The sequence below is a fragment of the Schistocerca gregaria genome, chromosome 7, assembly GCF_023897955.1.
Source record: "Schistocerca gregaria isolate iqSchGreg1 chromosome 7, iqSchGreg1.2, whole genome shotgun sequence".
NCBI classification, from domain to species: Eukaryota; Metazoa; Arthropoda; class Insecta; order Orthoptera; family Acrididae; genus Schistocerca; species Schistocerca gregaria.
The window spans coordinates 486,068,115-486,077,529 of NC_064926.1; the positions used below are offsets into that span (position 1 = coordinate 486,068,115).

The following is a 9,415-nucleotide window of genomic DNA, read 5'->3' on the forward strand; positions in this document are numbered from 1 at the left end:
CAGGCTTTCTGGAATGTCACAAAAATTGGAAGACAGTGAACCAAAGCTGGCACACAGTGACCTCGCAGCCTTCAAATACGCTCCTGTGACGTGGAGAGTTTTCCCAAGTACAAAGCTATCCTCGACGACAATTGCGTAGCTTTGAAAATGGAAAACCTGAAAATGCACCTTGCGATCCAATGCAACTCTGTAGAAACTGAAGTTTTACAGGCCATAGTAACTAACTTGGCACACTTTAAACAAGTGGTGTGCAGTAGTAAAAACGTGGTTTTATTGTTTGGGTAGGTGATACTATATGTCGTCTTGGTATTTTTTTTTTCTTTCTAACACGCAGATATGTCAAAAATAAGCGCTGGTTAGATTCAAACACTGCAAAAAGTAGGTACAATGCTCACAGTTTGTTCAGGTGTGAATTTCGAATTGCAAGGTATATAAAAAGCCAACAAGGGCATTTTTAAATAAACTTATTTAAAATTATATTTTATTTTTAAGGTCATAAAGGCTTGCATATTTCGCTGTGTTTTGGCTCATTAAAATCTGGGCCGAATTATAAGTAAAACTACCGTATGAAGCTCGTATATTGCGATTTGCGCATCCATTTAGACGAACTATTACAATTCAATACTTGCAACACAGAAAAACAAAGGATGACGCACAGTTTTATTGTTTATAGAGAAGATTACGTTTAAAAAGAAAGGTTAAAATATTTAAGGGCTCAGCCGGGATTTGAACCCGGGACCTCCTGCACCCAAAGCAGGAATCATACCCCTAGACCACTGAGCCCGACGGAGTAAATTTCCTGCATTGACGTACTGGTCATTGAGATAGAAGGAGCATTTTGAATTGAATTGCAAATTTACGTTTGTCGGTGAAATTTTTAGGTTTAGTGCTTTAACATATTATCTCCCACTAGAGTTTGCACCACTGTGCCACAGACTCTAGACTGGAGTAATGAGGTACGGTTCAAGATACACAATGTACCAAAAGGCGTACAGCAAAAGTATTAAATTGTTGTAAGATCGGAACACGAGTGGTAATCTATGTTCTTCTGGGGTGCGGTTGTTTCAGACTACTGGTTATACTGATCTGCGAGACATTCTGAATTACCTTTCTTCTAATTTCACTTCAACCGCTAATCACTTACATTCTAATATCTGGAAGAAACGTCATCATTCCTTTTATAACATGGCTCCAAGGAATAGTAATTTGTAGTTGTGTTTGTGTTTTGATGAAAATGTTAGCCTGTCAACAGGATACCATATGCTGAGCTAAAGAGTAACAAATGTGAGAAACGCAATTACAAATGTCAGGTGGAAAGGTATTATTAACAGAACACAAAGTAGCATCGGAATCACAAGATCAGATATAGAAAATATTTTTACAGTTATTCAATATAATTCAACATATTACAGTTTATTGAAAAGTTAACTAATTCATGATACAACTATGTTATTAATCACAAGTCTATTATGACAAGTATATATACGTTGCTTAAATAGTCCTTATGCACATAGCGCACTCATAAAAAAGTTTACTCTTAATCCAAAACCAATATTAATCTGCTGTATGTCCTCAGGATTTACAATGGCTGTAGTTTCGCAACGCTTTCAGTCGTTCGGAGTACCAACATGGGAAGGCCAGATTGGTCCTTGACAAGATCGGCTGCTGTTCCGACTTCAGGTGCTTAGTCTACCAACCATAGAGCATGAAGTTAAACTCCACAAAACCTTAAAAAATAATAAGTTGGTAGATTTCGATTAAGTTTCAATGTACGTGCTGGAACATTGCATATAGAATAAAACAAGCTCCCTTGAGAAACATAATAAATGAGTCATTCAGATCAGGTAAATTTCCAATGTATTCGTGCCTCTGCTAAAGGAAGGTACCTAATACTGAAGATACAGAAACATAGCAGCTCCTTTCTCTATTAGCACCATTCTAAAAGAAATAATATTAAAATTCAAAGATAGTCGAATGGATCAGGATAGATATACATGGGGAAGAAAACATTCCCAAATAAAAAGACTGAGAAATGAACTGTGTGGGGCAGAGCTTTGACTCGAGTCTGATTTGGTAACATGAGTGTGACCGTACTTTGTGCTTGTGATAAGTAATATTAATAAAGTAGTTACAGGTTCGATCGTGATTAATTCCGATCCGCTAATCCCACATAACTACACAGGTGACCCAGAGGGAGTAGATACTTCACAATTCTGGATTAACAGCGTGATGTGCAACACTGGACCTTTGCCCACGCTGACAAATTTACATCACCAGCAAGAAGCAGAGTTTTTTTTATCAGAACTAAGACTCAAATGGCGAACTGCATCATTCCGTCAGCACAGGACAAAACTAACTGGAGGAGGCAGGAAGCTGAACGGACGCTAGAGATAATGGGAGACCAAGATGCGAGGGAAGAAACCGATAGCAGTGTGGGCACAAAACAGATCCAATGGTGCCACAAGCCATCAAACCTTCTTCAAAACATGACGTGGCGGTCACTTCCGCGATCAAACAATTTTTTCGAAGCACACAACCGCGCTGGATTCTACCGCGACGGAACATTATTTAATGTTTCTGCTCGCCTTTCACCGTATTGCCCGGTGACGTGTGCTTCGATTTCACTACCGCGTCCGTAAGGCTAGGCGCAGAGCAGCGTATAGCACGTGTGACGTGACACGACACTACAGCGCGACACGCACGTGCCGCGCGGGTCCAGCGCATATTGCGACGCGTACACCAACTTCGCACGCGCCATCTGACGAAGCTCTGCGCTGACTGAACCGAAGCGCGCGCAACCTCTTTATCTTTCTCAAACGATTATACAGAAACTATTCTCTGAAAATATATGATTTCTGCCTTACTTGTGGCGTTATGTGTTAGCTTCGTGCCCATCACCTCGCTAATGGCCATTCTTATTGTGATGTACACATTTTAGTAAGACACTACGCAGGACTCAAAAAGTTTGCGACGAAAATTAGGGATCGCTATGATTTTGCGTTTGGTGCGTATTACACCATATATTGCTGCGTACGAAAATTAGCTAAGATGCTGAATTTTTATTTAGACTTGGGAGGAGATCTCTATCTGCCTCCGATCTCGAGAAAATGGATCCCATGTAGCGCGCTCACTTCCGATCCCACGCCCGCGAGAATGAAATACTCGTAATACCTCTCGTATCTCCTAAACCGCTCGAGACATCGAAACGAAAGTTTGGCGATTGATAGCACACAAGGAGGGGAGTGATTTGCCAATTATTAAACACACGGAACTTTTTTATCTATGGCGATATATCACTACTTCTTTTTTTATTTATTTCACACCACTAAATGTAAGTTTTTAAGAGTTATCGACAGCTAGCGAAGCAAGAGCTTCCTAGTACGATTTAGCTCCGTCATAGTAAAGGCGGCATTGTAGCACTCACGATTGTGAGAGGAGAAGGGTATCGTTCGAGCCTCCTCCACTCGTTTCCAATGGAGGAAGGCGGGGTGATAGTGGGAGCAGCTCTAAATCTCCACATCTCCGCAAAATGGAGGTCCAAGGTGTTGGAGATAGCAATAGGTCCATGACAACATCGTCTGCTACTGTCAGGCCAGAAATTGTGGAATGGATCTTGGTCCCAGAGAGCCATCGGAGGTTGGCTCACACGAGAGAGGAGGAACTGTTAAAAGAACTAATGAATGAAATCCAACTAGCTTTCTTGCTATCCTAAAGAACGCGATGACACTGTGCACGCATCTGTTTATAATAAATGTAGTTTGCCATCGTAGGATGATGGTTAAAAACGCGGAGAGCACGCCTCAGTCCACCAAGGGACTGGGACATGGCATGGTGAAGAGGAAGTCTGAGGAATGGAACGTTCTGTGGCTGTAAGAATAACGTTTGTAAGATATTCCACCTGGTCATCACAACTGGGGAAATCATGTTCGTCGAAGGTCGCCAGGGTGGAGTAGAGCCCCCAGTCGGCCTTAGTGAGCTGCGATTAGCGTGTGCAGGTAGGTGGGGTAGGAGTCAGCAAACGGATAGCACACAGGAACTGGTCGCTCAAGTATATGTCAGAGAGAACAGACCACTCAAGACGATGGGCAAGCTGGGCAGTGCAGATGGATAGGTCCAAATGGGAATAGGTGTGCACGGAGTCTGAAATAAATATGGGTGCTCCTGTGTTAAGGCAGAAGAGGTTAAGGTGATTTTTAAGGTCAGCAAAGAGGGTACCTCTTGAATAATTCTAGGAGAACCCCAAAGGGGATGGTGTGCATTAAAGTCACGGACCAGCTGAGTGGGTTAAGGTAGCTGACCAATAAGCTGGAGGAAGTCTGCCCTGGTAACATCAAATGATGGAGGGATGCAACAGCACAAAGGGAAAAGGTCAAGTGAGCAAAGAAAAGACAAACTGCAAAAGCCTGAAGACGGGTAGTCAGGGAGATGGGCTGACTGTAAACGTCATCCCATATGAACAGCATGACTTCCCCATGAGATGGAATGCTGACCTCGGGGGGGAAGGTCAAAACAGACTGGGAAGAAATCCGAAAGCTCAAATCTGTCATGAGGACCCAATTTTGTTTCTTGAAGGCGGAGAACAAACGGATGCTGCGATTCTAAGAACTGCCAAGTGCCAGCCTGCGAAGACTCGCTGCTTCAGGTCACAGAGGCAGGAAGATCTTGCTCCATGAGGTCTACAGAATCGTCGTTTTCTTCTGCTGCCAGCCTACGGCGTCCAGCGAATGAAAACGGTTGGTGGTGATCAATGGCGACACGGAGGCCAGCTGGGCGAGGGTATCACGTGGCAACACCATTGAAGAGGATATTCGAGTCAATGAAGGAGAAGACCATTTGGCTTTGTTTGACTTCTTCAAGCCTTTCTGGGTAGCAGAGTAAGACAGGTGTTGTTTGGCTTGGGGGGGCATAGGAAGTCTTCATGGTCCTTCTGTCATTTCTGGCCTGCTGGTTGTGTAGCTGGTGACTTGGCCCCGTGAGGAGAGAATTTGATGGCTGGTTGCAGAGCTGAACGAGGAGATGGCGATGCTACCACGACACTGGGCGACGTCGCAACCTCAGGGCTGAATTTGAGGTTGCGTGCCTGTGTGGCCATGTCATTCATGGAGCGTGATGTAGCAAGAACAGTATTGTAAGTACCAGATGGTAGAACACAGGGTTTGCAACTAGCCAATAACTTGCGATTGACCGGGTAAGGTACTTTTTCCTTTACTCGGATCTGCTGGTCATCTTTCTCGTCGGAGAAATGGGACACTGTCGCCATTGCAGTTGATATAGCAGGGAGAAGCGCACAATCACCCTCTTGTTTATACAACTTATATATTTGGTCAGGTGTCGACAAGCCATTCGAGTGCAGTTGAAACAATGACACTGATAGCAGCACATCGGGTTTGGAATGTACGGTCGGACTATCTTGGACAGAAGTACCACTCTATCAAAGGAGAGAAAAAGAGTGGGCGAGCACTAAGGAGGCAGTTACCTTTTTCATCACCTGAAGGGTGGCAAGGGCACCCTGATCAGAGAGGTGCGTTTGGATTTTGGTCAGACTGTCGAGGAGCCTAGTGTAAATAACACCACAGGAAGAATTCCAAACAGGATACCCGTGGAGAGGCGAAGTGGCAAGCAGTTGCTGTGCTCGAGAATCAGAAACAATCTCCAAACGCAAAATGCCATTGCGTAAACGAGAACAGGATTTCACAGGACCAGCAATTGCATCAACACCTATCTGAATTAGAAACGGATTTACAGTTGCAAAAGACTGACTGTCTTCAGTACATGAAACCACAAGGAACCGTGGTGTAGCTGGGGAGGTCTGTGAATCGTTAGCCTCATTCTATTTACGTTTCGTAGCCGTTGACTGTCAAGATGATTGGTTTATTGCGCGAAAATCCCCCATGGTTGCCAGTGCCTCTGATGGCGCGCTCCTTCCAACAGGGGACCTCCTTCACAAGGGGCTGCACCTGCCTTACGTGAGTGTTCACACCTAAGGTCATACCTCCTGAACACCAGACAGAGGGACCAATCGGCAATTTGGGAATCACTGCTCCCTAGGCCGGGACTGAACCAAGGGATGTATGCGCACCCTACCTGTCAATCTCTGACAGTTCAGCGTCGTGGGTCAGCGCAGCTTGCTCCATGTAAGTCCACCTGCCGTTCTGAAGTCTGAAGCTGATCCTTAAAGATTGAAACCGGTCACTCCAATTAAAAGAAACTTGGGATCAAGACTGTTTTTAATTATATGTATTTGAAAACATTATGTAAGATCGCTGATAATGTATTCAAAAAAAATTATTTCCATATTTCTTCAATATGCACAAGGGAGGGAGCGGGGGGGGGGGAGGGGGGGGAGGGGTATGTGGCTAGAAAGCGTCGACAGTAGAAGCATCATTTTGCCTCGACCGAAACGCAAACGGCAGCTGCACGAGAAAGCCTAGGTGGTCCTCCACGAGGACTCCAGGAACTAATTGTCCCAATGGGTGAACGGCGCATTCGCAGGATCGAGCACGCAAGTGTGCGAGTCTAATTGTGTCGGAATGACACCGCAAGCCTTTGAAGTCTGCCCCCTATCTGCGGTGGTTCCCTGGGGCATTATAGAGCGTAGCGCATCGCACCATCCTGTTTGGGCTGATATCGACAGCAGACCTGCAGCTTCTGCAGTTCACCAAGGGAAAATGAAATGCTTCTGCAGTTCCGGAGTGCACATCCAATGAAATTACTTGGCTCGCACTTGCGCTCTGACGCGAAGGGCTCGGCCAGCGAGGGGGACTCTGTGTTTAAGCCCGTACCAACATCTGTGTGGAGACTTGCTTTTGGCAAGAGCTCGAAAGGAAGTTTCGAGGCGGCTTTCCCCTGCAGTTTGATGAATTTTAGGAAAGTCTCTATTGACATTTGGGAATCCTCCCCTCCAAGTAAACTCGTGGGAGGCAGGTGGTGTCTCGGAGGTGTACAAGAGTCGGGGGTGAGAAGCCGGCGACGGCGGTCCTGCCGTGGCACAGAGAGGCGAAGGCGTCTGCCGCGTCTTCGCCCTGGTCCGTTTTACGGTGTCCTTTGAGTAACTATCGCACTTTGTGTCTTCCACTACCCACTGTCTGCGCATTTCACAAATTATGTGATAACATTACGCAGCTTGTGTTGCGTACGTAAATTAGATCATATTTTGAAGGATCTACACTACAGGCCATTACAATTGCTACACCAAGAAGAAATGCAGATGATTAACGGGTATTCATTGGACAAATGTGTTATACTAGAACTCACATGTGATTACATTTTCACGCATTTTGGGTGCATAGATCCTGAGATATCAGTACCCAGAACAACCACCTCTGGCCGTAATAACGGCCTTGATACGCCTGGGAATTGAGTCAAACTGAGCTTGGATGGAGTTAACAGGTACAGCTGCCCATGCAGCTTCAACACGATACCACAGTTCATCAAGAGTAGTGAATGGCATATTGTAACGAGCCAGTTGCTCGGCCACCACAGACCAGGCGTATTCAATTAGTGAGAGATCTGGAGAATGTGCTGGCCAGGGCAGCAGTCGACCATTTTCTGAATCCAGAAAGGCCCGTACAGGACCTGTAACATGCGGTCGTGCATTATCCTGCTGAAGTGTAGGGTTTCACAGAGATCGGATGAAGGGTAGAGCCACGGGTCGTAACACATCTGAAATGTAACGTCCACTGTTCAAAATGCCGTCAGTGTGAAGAAGAGGTGACCGGGACGTGTAACCAATGGCACCCCATACCATCACGTCGGGTTATACGCCAGTATGGCCATGACGAATACACGCTTCCAATGTGCGTTCACCGCGATGTCGCCAAACACGGATGCAACCATCACGCTGCTGTAAACAGAACCTGGATTCATCCGAAAAAATGACGTTTTGACATTCGTGCAACATCGCAGGCGCTCCTGTCTGTGATGCAGCGTCAAAGGTAACCGCAGACATGGTCTCCGAGTTGATAGTCCATGCTGCTGCAAACGTCGTCGAACTGTTCGTACAGATGGTTGTTGTCTTGCAAACGTCCCCATCTGTTGACTCAGGGATCGAGACGTGGCTGCACGATCCGTTACAGCCATGCGGATAAGATGCCTGTCATCTCGATTGGTAGTGATACGAGGTCGTTGGGATCCAGTACGGCGTTCCGTATTACCCTCCTGAACCCACCGATTCCATATTCCGCTAACAGTCATTGGATTTCGACCAACACGAGGAGGAATGTCGCGATACGATAAACCGCAATCGCGATTAGCTACAATCCGATTTCTATCAAAGTCGGAAACATGATAGTACGCATTTCTCCTCCTTAAACGAGGCATCACAACAACGTTTCACCAGGTAACGCCGGTCAACTGCTGTTTGTGTACGGGAAATCGGTTGGAAACTTTCCTCATGTTAGCACGTTGTAGGTGTCGCCACCAGCGCCAACCTTGTGTGAATGCTCTGAAAAGTTAATCACAGCATCTTCTTCCTGTCGGTTAAATTTCGCGTCTGTAGCACGTCATCTTCGTGGTGTAGTAATTTTAGTGGCCAGCAGTGTAGTATGATAGTGAGCAACTGGTGTTGCCTTGGAAAATTGGGTTATAACTGTAGGATATAGTATACGTTTTTCTTTGCCTAATTGTGAGTTGCACAGAGTAGGTAGTCTATCGTGTAGCCTAAACAGTCTTCCATCTAGATTAGAATAATCATCCAAGATCTGAATAGTTCCATCAGACACGAGTAACTTGCTATTGTGAATATTTTGGTACAGTCATTTTTACTTTTGATGAATTCATGTAGAGCATACAGATGCTCAAACCTTGAAGATTATAAATTAATTGTTTAGTTATTGTGTGATGAACAGTGCATTACCTCACATATCATATTACGTGATGCTGATGTCGCAAGAGTGGTAGGCAGATAGCACACTCCCCTGCCGAGCTCCAGTACGACGTAGAGGTAGAGAGGATCCAGAGTCTCCCAAATACACTAATGGAAATGGAAAAAAGAACACATTGACACCGGTGTGTCAGACCCACCATACTTGCTCCGGACACTGCGTGAGGGCTGTACAAGCAATGATCACACGCACGGCACAGCGGACACACCAGGAACCGCGGTGTTGGCCGTCGAATGGCGCTAGCTGCGCAGCATTTGTGCACCGCCGGCGTCAGTGTCAGCCAGTGTGCCGTGGCAGACGGAGCTCCATCGCAGTCTTTAACACTGGTAGCATGCCTCGGCACCATGGACGTGAACCGTATGTGCAGTTGACGGACTTTGAGCGAGGGCATATAGTGGGCATGCGGGAGGCCGGGTGGACGTACCGCCGAATTGCTCAACACGTGGGGCGTGAGGTCTCCACAGTACATCGATGTTGTCGCCAGTGGTCGGCGGAAGGTGAACGTGCCCGTCGACCTGGGACCGGACCGCAGC

At 46.1% G+C, this 9,415-nt stretch overlaps 1 non-coding gene across 1 annotated transcript; it reads right to left on the reverse strand.

Moving 5' to 3' along the window:
- Positions 1-711: 711 nt before the first annotated feature.
- Positions 712-783, reverse strand: Trnap-ugg (transfer RNA proline (anticodon UGG)). The gene has a single exon. It is a non-coding gene; the product is annotated as a tRNA-Pro (tRNA).
- Positions 784-9,415: the final 8,632 nt, after the last annotated feature.